This window comes from Falco cherrug, chromosome Z (assembly GCF_023634085.1).
Source record: "Falco cherrug isolate bFalChe1 chromosome Z, bFalChe1.pri, whole genome shotgun sequence".
Taxonomy (NCBI): Eukaryota; Metazoa; Chordata; class Aves; order Falconiformes; family Falconidae; genus Falco; species Falco cherrug.
Window position 1 is genome coordinate 58,114,643 of NC_073720.1, and position 15,108 is coordinate 58,129,750.

The window sequence follows — 15,108 nt, forward strand, 5'->3', positions numbered from 1 at the left end:
AAAGGGGCGCCACCTGTGTATGTATTTGTAACAGGAAAAGAGAATTTAAGATTAAAGTTTAAAGAGAAATCTCAGAATAATCACCTGAAAGTTCCCTGATCAGACAGATGATTTAAGTAGTAATACAGTACAAAAAGATACAATATTATACGGCATTTTGTGGGGGACCCTGTCAGTATTTACTACAAGACCGGGCTAATATTAAGGAACTGGTTCTCTCAAGGAGAGGAGGGACCCAACAAATAGAGTTCATCAATTGAGCAGTCAGCTATTGTGAAGTTCAAAATAAAGTTCTGTGCTATGGAAGGTGTTAATTGCTGTGATAACTAAATCCGTGTTTGTGTAGGAACACACCCTTATGACTCTACAGCTCTGCTGTGAGCTCTGTGATACTTACTGCTTACTGAAGTGAAAAGAAAAATCCTCTCAGTAATCCAGGATGAGAAGACTCTATTTCACTTCTGGTTTGAATCAAGCAGTCTACAAAATGAAGTCACTTATAAGACTGTAATTGTTCCATCAGTGACAGATGACAATAGCTTTTCCTATAACAGCCTTTCTTCTTTGAAGCTCGTTACACAAGATTTAACATAATGAGTGGCAGCATACTCATTAAGAAGTAGAGGTGTTGGGAAGACTTAGTCCAGATGAGGAAAGTCTGCAGCCATTAACATTCTTGTACAAAATGTTGCAATGCAAATCCCCACAGGAGCCTTAGATTCAGATTTGTTGTCTCTGCTGGGTTATTAATGAATGTGTGTGACTGGTGCAAATGAGTCATGCAGAGCTGCAGCAAGATTCCTGTTTTCTAAAATATCTCATTACAGTATGTGTCAACAGCAAGGTTACAACTGCTAGGCACACAGAGACACCGACAGACAGTAACATCTGAATTTCAGCAGTAATTTTTAAAGCCCTAAATATTAATCAGTGTTTTCCACACAGAAATGAAACAGAATCTGAGCAGCATGCTTTATTGCAGTGTAAAGTGTTTCACTATGTAAGATTCAATATTTAGAAGACAGTTGTTCAAATTGAACTGGGATTTTTTTAAGATTTCCAGAATAAATAATAAAAACTAAGGCTTTGAGTGCCTAGAAAAGCACTCACTTTACTGCTTTCAAAATGTTGTTTTTTAAGATACTTGCATTTTCATAAAGGGTCACATTTTGTTCACATGCATTATGAAATCATTAAATAATCTTTTCAACATAAAATAAAACTGAAATGTAGCTCTTTCAAAGTACCGTTTCAGCATTAGTCCTATGAGAAGTGTACTGTACTACAGAAACCATAAGGAATGAAATATGAAAGAACTACCTGTATCAGAAGGTTAAACGATGGAATTTTTTAAAAATGTCAATAGTGTTATGCAAAACAGTCATTGACATTCTCCTGCTCTGAGGAACCCTACACAATGCTGTACAACACAAGCTATTCTTTTTCATTAGACATATAAGAGGATAGATTAGGCTGTGAGAGACTGAATTTACAAATATCAAGAGAAAAAATAATTTTGTTATACCTGCTGGAACAATCCATACCTCTCTTACCACATGCGCTTAACCTCTTTTCTTACCTCTCTTTAGGACCACGGGTATCCCAAGGGTTCTCACACATGATATGCTCTTTTTCCCTTAAATATATACATAGCTGTGTTTTACAGATTTTTTTTCATAAAGGATAATGGAATAAAATTAGACCTAAGTTAGCCGTTTTCATGGAAGCGTGACAACACTGCAAAAGAACTAGGAAATCTGAAGAAATCATGAATACTAACATTTCACTCGGTTAGCCCAACATGCAGATTTGAAAGCATTGAAACTATAACCTGAAAGCACAAGAATTCAAAGCATAGAATGGTTAAAATGGGTCATTTATATTATTTGGAAAGTATAGTTCCACAAGAAATGGAGGAACAATTTTCCATACATATATTATTTAAGTTCAATTTATTGAATTCTGCAAGTAAAACTAGTAATTAGCTGAATATCAATGCATTTTTAATGCTATTTCAAATATAGCTTTTTTTTTACCACAATAAATCCAAGGAAAAGAAAGATTTTTTTAAAGAGAATAAAATGTTTCAAGATGCTATGACTTTAAATTAATTTATGTTGAACACAGTGGGTACCAGAGCCAATTCCTGTTGCCATGGCAACAGACACTGAAAATTTAAACATCCAGTGACAGGCTGAATTCCCTGCAAAGAAGCTATTCTGCATTAAAATGTTATCCTAGTGAAACATTAAACAGATCTACATGCAAACTATTTATTTTAAGCAGACAGTTTGATTATAGGTTATAAAAAATAGTTATTCAGACACTAAGTTTATTATTTCAGCTTAAATTTCTCTAAGATTTAAATAGTGACCTGAAGACCAGTAGGTAAAAAGATCAAGTAGCTGATTAATGAAGACCCTTGAAGGAAGACAATTTTTTTTTTTTAGGAATGCAATTCCTTTATCTGTCTGTCATATACATTTGATTAAATCATCTCTGCAATATATCTCATTCTACACACAAAATGAAGCCTATACATACAGCAGGCTGTACTTTGCATATTCACTGTATGTACAGCACTTGGAAGCCTGATAATGCATAGCTATTTCTCAGAAGGTTCTTTAACAAGTTATAAAATTGCTGGATTTGAGAGTGAATATGCTCTACTTACACCCACTAGAGTTTTTATATTAACCAGGCTCATGTATTCTAAATGCAGCAGAATTTTTTATATCTGAGCAGAAAGTTTCAAGCCATAGGTATAAGCTAAATGGAGGGGAAAGCATTTTACTATCTACCAAACTTTCTAATAAAATGATCCAGGAAAAAAAGCACAACATGAAAACACTACAATTTAAACTCTGAAAAAATCACAATTTGACAGTATATGGAGCAGAAGAGGCTGCTTCTGAGCTGGTGGGTAGAACCCCTCCCAGAGTATGACATCTTCCTTTAAGTGGCTGTCCTTAAAAGAATCACATTAGTGCAGGTCACTATCAGAGCTGCATCTGTTTTTGTAAAAAAAAAACAAATTGGAAGTAGCTCTAACCTAAAAGGATTTTATTAACTGTTCCTGCTTCGTGGTGTATTTACTTCATACATTAATGCTATGAAAATGTTAGCATTATTTATGTCTGATTTTTAATTTTGTTCTTAGCATTCCTCAAATAGTCCTTTTTAGTTCATGACACTCCCAGTCTTCTGCCATCTGTGAGACTGGACAGGACGTTCAGACCTTTGATAAATCCATCTTAGAGAATTCCAAACATTTATGAAAATGATGATGTAATCCTTCTAAATATCAATGTATTAAGACATTCATAAATGGACTCCTTGCATACTACCTTCGTCATTGCTGAAGCACAACATGTGGAGAAACACTAATGCTCACTTGTTGGCCTCCAGTGCACCAACAGGGTCTGCAACCTCCTTTTACCCATCCATCTCCTGTCCTCCATGTCTGCTAAGACCAGCTCTGACATTGTGCAGTTTGCTCATGCAGCTCTGCTCTCAGCATGAGGAGCTTAAGGAAGCCTCATGGGGGACTGTCCCTGCTTCCCCTGGGAGCTGCATCAAGCTCTAGCTCAAGACCCTGGCCCTGGCTTAAGCTATGCCACACAGATATCCCTGTGCTCCTGTACCCAACCCTGACCCACCAGTTTAACTTCCCAGCTTCACCTGGGACCTGCCTCATCACCATGTGACTATCAGACTTCCTGGCTGTCACCAGCTACTGTCACAGCACCTTGCTTTCCCCTACCCCGGCACCATGGGGATGTGCCCAGCCCCCTGCCTGCTTCACTGCCACCTGTTATGGCACAAACAAACTATCAGGCTGCAACTAGGCTTTACCATTGGTCAGATTCTACTGTCTGTGCTGTTCCTCCTTCCTCCAGAAATCAGACCACACTGCTCCCCCTGCATCCAACCCCCTCTCCCACACTCCTCAGGGCTATTTAACCACTTAGCAGGAACGAGCTAGAGCTGCACATTGTCCATGTCAATCAACCCACTGCCGTCTAAGCAAGGCCACAGCTGCATGTTATCAATGCCAATCAACCCACTGCCTTCATTCCTCTACAGCCACCCTCAGCACCAGGCTCTCCAGCCCTTGTACAGCCACCCCCTCCTACTTCTCCCTTATAACACCCTTATAACTGCTGAACTGAGCTTTTGCTGCTTAAGTTTCTTGCGTTGCTTAAAGAAGAAAACACTGTTTTTTATTGACATGGGCTTCTGTAGGAGCACAAGGAAGAAATGAAGCATGAACAAAAACATTGCACAGTTACTAGATTCAGTTATCCAGCTGAATCTTGCACATGCCAGCACATGCTTAGCCGAGGTGTCTTCCTAATGCTCATGAAGGACTCTGGGTGCTGTGCCCAGTAACGGCACAGTAACACCACTTCACTGCTATGAAAAATCCAGAATAATATGCTTTCCCAGTTGTAACAGAGATTTGGGGTTTGCAGCTTCTTTCACAAGTCAGTCAAACTTCTGATTGCCTTGTGGACTGCTTTCCTGGATGGTGTGAGCAAGGTCTTTGAGGAAAGGCCATCTTTGTTACCTTGCTGTGCTGCTGCTGGTACAATATAGTGGGGTTTTTTCCAATAATTCATCCCTAGTTATGCAGCATGGACAAGGTGGTAGCCAACTACCTCTTCAGGGCTTTCAGCAAACAGAACTTGAAGAGAGAGATATGCCTGTGCAGAACCACTATGTGTTAGTGGTGACCTTTTGGGAACACATTGAGCAGATGAGAAAATGGAAGCATTTTAGCAGCAAAACGGTGCAGCTCTGTGCAGAAGCAAAGTAAGGCAGCAGATCGCCTGGCGTAGGAAAACCTCTGGTGCCCTTCGGTGCTCCTGCCAAAGGAGAGGTCAAGACTGGTAGGGTACCCATGGGGATATGAAACAGGAGCTAGAGCGCCCATTCTCAGAAACAGACACTCTGATTGTTCTTTAGAAACTACTTCAGGAATGGCAGTGAAATTAAGTTCCATTTCCTACCATTCTGCTGGCCAGTTCCACCTCTTCTAACTACTGTCTCCTGCCCCACCTCCAGGACAGAAATGCACCATTGAGAAGCCTTCAGCAGGCAGAGCCTTCAGAAGATAAGGACCTGTCTTCACCTGCTCTGACCTGCTGTGGAGAGGAAATTGACAACACAGGGTGTTCCGACTTAACCTTATCAAATGACTCTCCCTTTTTTCCCGAAAACGAAAGACACCTTAAAATACAGACCCTGCCAATATATCTGTTTGACCTGCTGGAGCAGCACATGGATGGGTGGCTCCCGGGAGGCTGCGGGCCGGGAGCACCGGGGGCTGCCCTGGCAGCCAGGGCCGGTGCCATGGCCCCCGCCAGCGGTGGGGCGGGCGGCCCGCAGGGGCAGCCCCAGCCCTGGGCGCCGAGCACCTCCCTGGGAACAGGCCGAGGCTGGGCCAGGGTAGGCCCATGGGCGGACGGACCCAGCTCGGTGGGGTGCATGGGCCATCAGGGCAGGGCTGCAGGGAGCTGGGGATGGGCCCGGCTGGGGCGTTGCTGGAGCAGGGGCTGACACCCTCCGCGGGGCTCAGATGGGGTCCTGGGCTGTGGGCAAGTGAGGGATGTCCCAGGGGCGCTGGGTAAGGACAGTCAGGGCTGTCAGTGCCCTCAGGGCCGTGGCAGCAGTGACTAGCATAGCCTGCCATTTCTGAACAAACTTGTCTGCTATACGTTCTTGCCGAGGAAAAGCAAGGTTGTCCAATGAATTTTACACCAGTTTCCTACTTATATTTAGACACAACATTTTTTTTGTCATTAACAGTTCAAATTTTCCTGAAGACAATTCGTGCCATTCAAAAAATCTTAAAGTTATAGTGTCCTCAGCAAAAAACACCAGTCCTGCTGCTCCTTTTCTAGACTGCTCATCAAAGGTATAATGACTGACAAATACAAGCCTTCTTTTCATATGGGTCATGCCTGAAATTTCATTCAGGGTTTACTGTGGCAAAAATCTAGTCTGCCAATGCTTTTTATTTTTTAATTACCCTACAAACATTGCTATATAACTCTCTTAATAGTGTAGTGACATCAAGTTCTTTAGCAAGCTCGCACATTCTTATGTCTTTAAAAAACCTGTTTACTAAGCCAGTAAATCAACATCGATATTCTTCCTTTGCTTTCAGATGATGAACAAGGCTGCCATTTACCATGACAGTTACTTATGCCATGAAATATCTCATAATAACATTGGATGGCACACAAAGAACAGCAGGGATGACTTTTAATTAAGATAAAAAGATGAGTTGTGTAATGCGGTAATAAAAGTTGTATCTCAGAAATTAAACATCCGTCAGCCAGTGTTGCTGTAAGTTTTCAAGGCTGTTGTAGGAATACTAAGTTAAATAAATTCTCTCTTACAGTAAGTACATTAACCTTAAAGACTTCAGGAGATTTTGGGACCCTTATTGGCTACTTTAACCAGCAAAGTTTTGGATTATTTCCTGTTCCGAAGCTGGCACAATCTTTCAGAACTGCTGAGTAATACAGCAAAGTACACATTGATAAAACGCTTTTCCTGAAGTTAGATTTTTAAGAGTCTTCAACATAAAACGGTCCAAATTCATGAATTCCAGTAACTGTAAAATTAACCCAATAGTTTTAAAATTGAATATATTTTTTCTTCTGATTTCGTGGAAGAGTTCCGTATTTTCTGCATTACAAAGGAATGAATCCATCCGATGACTAAGAGATGAAACACCAGCTTTGGTGATTCATTCTAGCTCCAGAATAAGCATGAGCAAAAGAAAACAACAACAAAAATAGAGCATTTTCTCAGTACAGATTTCTGGAGATCTACTTTATAGCAACAAAAGCATGTCACTCAGGATAGGCCTGCGTCAAAGCACAAGTAATAACAGCATTGCCTATTTTTTACCTTTCCTATGACTAAAGTAATGTGCATTTTTCAGGGATTACTTACTCTCTACTGAAACGTAGCTGCTTCAGGGACATAACATATTATTGCAATGTCCCTTGGTGCAACAGCAAAAGTAAAAAGTTTTTCAAAAGTAAAAGTGCTTTCAATGAAACAAAAATAAAATAGTGAAAAATCACAGAATCACAAAATCACAGAATAGTCAGGGCTGGAAGGGACTTCTGGAGATCATCCAGTCCAACCCCATGCTAAAGCAGGTTCACCTACAGCAGGTTGCACAGAGTCACATCCAGGCAGGTTTTGAATGTCTCCAGAGAAGGAGACCCCACAACCTCCCTGGGCAGCCTGTTCCAGTGCTCTCTCACCCTCAAAGGAGAGTTTTTCCTTATGTTCAGATGGGACTCCCTGTGTTGCAGTTTGTGCCTGTTGCCCCTTGTCCTTTCTCTGGGCACCACTGAAAAGAGCCTGGCCCCATCCTCTTGACACTTGCCCTTAATATATTTGTAGGCACTGATAAGATCCCCTCTCAGTCATCTCTTCTCCAGGCTAAACAGGCCCAACTCACTCAGCCTTCCCTCATAAGGGTGATGCTCCAGTCCCCTCATCATTTTCATAATATTACAATGCAGACAGAAAATATGAAATTACTGCTCCACTGGTGTAGTGGAAGGTGAAGTCATATATTTTCTCAAAATCAAATGTAATCTACATTTATGTAGATTTTTGGGGAAACGACTCAATTTCTATATAAAATCAAAGTTTGATATTTTTCTCTATTTTATACTTTTGCCTAATGCCATCCTGCCAATACTGTGGACAGCTACAGAGATATCTAAGATGGCCTTCAGAAATTCTTTTATTAAGACATGGAAGATGGCATCAAAAACCAGTGTCAAATTTTGTGACCCTTATACTAAAATACCTCACCAACAGAGGCTTCCTTTGTATTCATGTCTTTCTATATGCAGCATTGCACTTTGACCTATGACTGAGAGCAAATGCCTCAGACAATAATGTTTCTTAATCAGCCAGAAAGCTTGCAATTAACCCAAGAATGACACTCCCTCCCCTGCTTTTCCTAGGGCTGTATGCACTGCATCTGATGAACTACCAATCTGCAGCTCACACAGTTTTCTTCTATACTGTTAAAAATGGCTATTGGCATAGACTGTTTTCACAGGATGATTCAAAGTATTTCTGAGCAATGTTTGTAGGAAGGCAAGTCAAGATGCTGCTGTCTAAGCTGCAGACACTGAGGGTATGACAATTTTCAATTGCATTTTTGGATCATGGAGGTAGAACATGCATTTCTTTGTACTTGCTGAAATGAACATTTATTATGGGGATCCATGCAGAATTTAATAGTCATAGTGTTGATCTAAATCTTTGTAAACCATGTAGAAACTAAATATATTCTTGTCATTTTGTAAACTGTGCTCATTGTGGGATCACTCTGATTTTCTTTTTAATGTGTATTTCTATTATAGTATAGATAAATTATGATAGGGTGCTAAACGTGAAATAAATGGTGTGAACAGGACACCAGACTGTTAAATTAAATAAGTGGTGCTAGCCAACCTCATAAAATTCCTGACTTACCCAATATGCATCTGACAATATATGTTCATCCACTGCGTTTTAGGCATGCATGCCTGTAGAACACAGCAGACAGAAAACCAATGCCAAAGTGAACTAAAACAACATCTATTACTCTACCACAGAGAGGCAACATTTCATGTATACATCTTCAAGTTCTCTGCTATAGTAACTTAGCATTATAAATCTCACTGGCATAACAAGTTTGGAAATTTTGATTAATTTATATGAAGGCACTGTGTTCCAGAGGAGAGCACATGGCCTGACACACCAGAGAAGCACCTTTTGATGCAGGGGGCATCACAAGCACATTCAACATGAATCAAGGCTTCTACCACTTGAGCTAACATGAGATAGCACCATAGAATGTCACAGGACCTCACAGAATGGGCAGGATCTGTGTTTTAAAGACATAGTCCAGAATTTTGGCCACAAGCTACAAAATACTATACACAAGTTTTGAATGTGCGACAGTGAGTGAATGAAAGAGCCATGTGTCTTACCTTGGAAACAGAAATAAGACTAGAATTCTTCCATAATCACTGTCAATTCATTGTGACTATGTTAAATACTAATTTTATCACCTAGCCTTTTTGGATTTTTACTTGTCAGAATAGAAAGAGACACTAGCTGAAGTTACTCTCAGCATGTCATGAGTAATAGGAATGCAGCAATTTGGAGCTGTCCACAGATTAACTTGTCAAAAGAAGAAAAAAATAGAAAGCAGAGGCTAGAATGTAAATTTTTCATTTGTTCTTCTGCAGAAAGAGAAAAAAAATGGTGAAGGCAATTCTCCTAGCTAAGGATGTTTTTCTTTAAAAATACCTTAGCTGGGTAGAAGGCTTGAGGTGGTTAGTTTTCATAATATTACAATGCAGACAGAAAATATGAAATTACTGTTCCACTGGTGTAGTGGCAGCCTTTAGCAATTTATATATATTAGCACTAATTTGAACAGATCTCTAGAAACCTCAGCTACAGCTAGACACTAGAATCAGAATCTTACTGGTAGTTTTAAATCTTTTCAGATACACGTAACAATGACAATGTTGATCCTTAATACAGAAACACCAAATGCTAAAAGAAATGTAGTGGTAGGGATAGATGTAGGCATGGAAATCCCTAAGACCAGTTCCTCTTTTTTCCTTATCAGACAGTCCAGCGATGGTCCACAATGTATGTCATCCTTGTACTGATGAACCACCTCTCCAGGCTAAAAGATAATTCACTTTCCATACTGTATTATCAAAAAGAAGCTGACAAGTTGTTCAAAGTCAGATCTGGATCAGGTTTTAAGCTGAAGCTTAGTGTATGGGCTTAAGGACAGATCATGCTATGGTTCATATTCAGAGACAGGAATCTGATGAGCTCTTCTCCTGAGGTATCAGCTAAGAATGACATCCATTTGAAATAATGGAAAACTCACAATATCTGCCAGTTCTGCTGCATGTGGGTTATATTCCTACCCTCAGAACAACACAGAGGTTGAAGCTCATGGATAGAACTTTGGCCCCAGCTCAGCAAAATACATTTAGTACAGGCTATCCCTAATCAAAAAAGCATAAACTGAAGCACATGTTTATACTTAGACATTTCTAAAGTACTTTCCTGAACCAGGGCCTGATTCTGGGAAATAAGGTTCTGGCAGAACCACTTCATTTGCTTTGTCTATTTCAGTCAAAATATTGCTTTTTTAACAGAGGATTTGGATTATGAACAACAAATAATTATCACAACAATTTATGCAAGGAAATTGAGTGCATGTATAACAGGTTTATTTTAACAATATCTAACAACAAAGCAAACTGAAAGAACTGTGTACAGTATAAAGCTTGTATTTTAGCTTGTGGCTAATACTGATATTATTTCCAATATAATCTCTTAGCATATGGTGTATGCTCTTTACAGCATATGATGGCTATTTACATTTTCTCTGAAGTTGCTGCTACCATTTCAGAAGAATGGGTAACACTCATGCCACCAGATTTAAAGACTCAGCTGGATGAGGGAAAGTAATACTCCATGACTCCAGTCACAATATTTGTGTATTAATGATTTGCTAATTTAACATCTAGAACTCATATTTCAGTTCCAAACTTATTCAAAACCAAGGAGTGTTTAGATCTAGTGCTTTAGATTAGCTCATTATCTATTTGTATTTGTGTCTTTACTGTTGAAGATCTGTCCTTGATTAAATTTTAGTTTCTTCTCTAGTTTAAAAGTCAGTCATCTTCTTGTTTGGGGTATATATATAGATAGAGAGAGAGAGAGAGAGAGAGAGTATATATATATGTATATATACTGTACAGTATGCTCTATACGTTTATCCTGCGAAAGAGATTAATTATTCTTGTGTTTCATAGATGCAGTAGCAACAAAGTCTCATACCTCACTTCTATGGAAAGTAAAGAAAGAAGAAATAGAGAAAGCAGGGGCCAAGAGTAAGTTATATTTTTAACAGCAAGGAAAAGGCATGGTCATGGCTGTATATGATTTCTTCAAAGTAATACAAGGACATACACTTCTGTAGAACAATTGGAAAAAAATACTTTAAATACAGTAAAAACGTTACTTAGGGGACTTTCATACAGAACAAATTATGTTGAATATGGGAGAGGAAAAATGAAGAACTGTCATGGCAGGGGGCTGTGCTGATTAGGAAGTGGGCAATTTAATTTCTTCAGAAGCATGAAACTCCAGCATGAATTAATTTGCTTCATGCAGAGTCCTGCTGTTTTCTCTTCTTTCCTCAATCACTGTTTACTACATACAGTCACACCTCGCCTATCTTCTTTGATTGTTTAATTTTAGCAGGATTTTCTTTTATTGGCACTGTTTGTAGAGCTAAGCTTTACTCTGCATGTAATACATAAACACATTACTTTGGGCCACAGGATCACTGAGGCTATTTCAAGTTTGAAAAAATATTGTTCCAATATTTTGCTTTCAGCAAATCATTTCACTGAATTTTATAAGGTATCAAAGGCATAATCCAATGTTACTTTTGCAACAACTCCTACCTTCTTTAGTGGATGTCCTGGATTTCTAATGAATAAATTAACTCCAAAAGAAAGGCAGGCAGATCAGTTCAGTAAGAAAGATTCACCTCCACTGAGCTAGTAGGACTATGTTTAGGATGTAACTGGAGAAATCCAATAGGACTGATCATGTTTATAGGAATAGAACAACAGAGAGATTTAGAAAGGCTTTGGAAATGTTTGAAGAATACAAATTACTTAGTGAAAAGTGATGAGCTTTTGAACGGTAGGCACCCAGAGGGTTAATAAGTTTTGACCATGTATTCAAAAGTTAATAATTTTTCCTGTTTTGGACCATTTACAGGAAGATCTATAAGAACAGACCTATAGTCTGCCAGAATAGAGTGACCTTTCCTACAGAGCCCAAATAGCCAAAAGTTTACACATTTGCTGCTTTCATTAGTTTATTAACTTAACTAAATATATAAGCAAAAGTATAAAACACAATACATTCTTGACAAATTAAATGAGAAATTACTTATGGTCAATCAAAATTAAACTAATTAGTAGGATTATTATACTTTTTATTAGGCTAGATTTCATAAATTAAAAATTCCTTTAAAAGCTGTTGTCATGACAGCAGTTTACATATCAGTCCACAAAGTACCACAGAATTTTCTTCCCAAAGTATTAAAAGAAAGTGAGCCCTAGATATATGGAGTTTGGCCCTACATTACTGAAAGATGCTTGTAAATTCCCCTTTTCTGTCACCAAATAGTTCCAACACAGCCCAAACTGTGGGAAGGCTGGCCTTCAAACTGGTCAAGTAGAAATTCCCCTTCACAATATTGGGATCATTTTTTTTATACAAAGCCCTGTCTCAGAGATGCCTGTCATTGCAAGAAGACCTTACGTGCCTTTTCCCAGACCACTAGCTGTAAAACGACTGTTATCCTTGCATAGTTTTAACTTAGCATCTGAGAGGATTTCCACTGTATGCCTGCTTAAAATAGGTCTCAGTCAGTCCTGTCATTAGTAATGTTAAAAAAAAATACTGTGCTTGGCCTCTGAAGAAAATGAAGTTACTTGTTTCCTTCACCTTTCTGAATAGCCACCCTCACCAGTAATGGAAAATGACCAGATATAAGCATCCATTTCTTCCCTTGCAATCTGGCATCAACATTCTGAAGGTGGGAGATGCTATTAATGAGTGGAGGTAGAGAGGAAATTATATTCATGAACAAACAGGAAAATTGTAAGAGGAACTCCCAAGAACACAGTCTGATTTCTATCTGCAGAAGTTTGGCCTCCTAATTCCTCCTAACAGAGAGAGGAAAACCAGCAGGAAGTTTCTACAGTAGGTTTATCTGATAGTCTGGGAGTAGCTGTAAATGTAATACCATGTTCAACTCAGTCACCTGGGCTAGGATGCAACAAGGTAACTTTGCCAAATCCTGCATTTTGCTATCTCTCAAGTGACAAATGTTCCCCTGGGAGCAACATATCACTCACATATTCACAGCAGTCTCTGGGCTCCTGGAAAGGCTGGATTTATTCTGAAGATTAGCACTGATGAGAGAATCATTGAAGCAGGTTTCTGGAAGCTTTCAACTTCATTGCCACTGGACACTACAAAAACATCTGGCCTGAAGCACTTTATGTCTGATTTGTGAATGAATGACGAGATATTTTCAGACTAACCTCTGAACTGATGTGAAGGACAATGCCTGCTGGAACAGAAGTTGAGCACAACCATCGTGGCACCTTCTAGTGTGGCATCTTATCATAATTTTCATTTATTCCCCAAAGAGAATCAGCAATTCCTGAGGTTAGTGGAGAGAAGTGGTAAAAAACATATTTCTACAAAAGGGCCAACCATACTCTGGGGTGCATTAAGCACAGTGTAGCTTAATGTGCATGTAAGCACAGTCACAAGTGATTGTCCCACTACACCCGCTGCGGTCATGGTCTCACCTCAAGTACTGTGTGCAGTTTTGGGCGCCACAAAATAAGAAGGATATAAAAATATTAGAATGTGTCCCTTTAAAGGAGTGCAACAAAGATGGTGAAAGCTCTAGAGAGCATGGCTTATGAGAATCGGCTGAGTGTACTAGGTTTGTTCAGCTTAGAGGAGACTGAGGGATCACCTATTGCTAATCATACCTTCCTCATGAGGGGGAGTGGGAAGGGAGATGATCTTTTCTTTCTGGTGTCCGATGACAGGACACAAAAGAATGATTTAAAGCTGTGTCAGGGAAGGTTCAGATTGGGTATTATGGAAAAAGTTCTTTACTGAGAGGGTGGCCAAGCACTCAAACAAGCTCCCCAGGAAAGTGATCGTGGCCCCAAGACTGTTGTTCAAGAATCATTTGGACACCACATGGTTTAATTTTTAGGTTACCATGTGTGGCGTCAGGAGTTGGACTTGATGATCTTTATGAGTTCGTTCCAATTCAGGACATTCCATGATATGATGATTCTAAGAGCTCTCCCACTCTTCAAAGAAAAGAAAGATCCATATAAGTGCAAAATAGCTGTGTTCCTACCACTCTAAGTAAGAGTATCTCTGTTGTTTTCCAACATTTTTCCATGTGCGTAAGTAAATCTGGTCATGTCAGTAAAAACAGTATCACAGTGAATATACCAAAAATAATCTAATTCTGATATTTCCTACATTTTCAGTGATTCAAGTGAAAACTCATTCCTGTTAAATGAATCACCTTTTTCTATACTGGGTTTTTTTCAATAATTGTTTAGTATAATAGACATTAGCATTTTAAATATTCATATATTTGAGGAAAAATTAATTATCTGCTAGGACCACTTTTGATTCTCTGCAGGGAAGTTTATTTTCGAGTTCAAAATACTTTCCCTGCAAACAACTGTAGCCCTTATGATGGATGCCCTTTCTGAACACATAAAATGAGGTTTACATATCAGACGCTCACTCTGAAACTATGACATCAGCCCAGACATATTCTTGTTCTTTGATCACCTTGCTTGCTGCAATCTTAGCATAGAAAGGGAAGGAAATTATTTGTATGGCAATGATTTGCAGCCTTTAAAAGATGTAGAGCAGGCACTCAAAAAGGATTGACAAATGACTATGAATTATTTCTATCTGTTTGAAAGAGTCCTTATAGAAGCAACACATGATGTTCCTGACTGATTCTGAAGAGCTGGTGGGCTTCTTCCTGCCATCTGCTTTATTTCTAGGTCAAGAGCCCTTGAGGCAGTCACTAGTGCAACAGTAGGCTAATGAACAATTATGGACATTAATCAAGAATTGCGTGAGGAGACATGAATTATTTTGCACAGGTTTATGGTGTGCAATCTGTTTTGTGGCTTCAGAGTGTCAGGCCTTACCTGCTGTAGAGTAGAGACCTGCTAGCTGAGTAACATTTTTTTCTGTTTGCTTTGCAAAGTAAGTATTTAGCAGTTATGTCTTCATTTCAACAGGTGTTTAATGTTCAAGCCAAGGGAAAAAAAAGAGCACATTAGGACTTACTTCCTCTTTTGTATTAGAATTGACTGAAAAAGGGCAGGAAGGATGAGTTTCAGCTTAACTGATGCAACTGCCAGAAACTTTTTTTCATGTAGTAACCAGAAT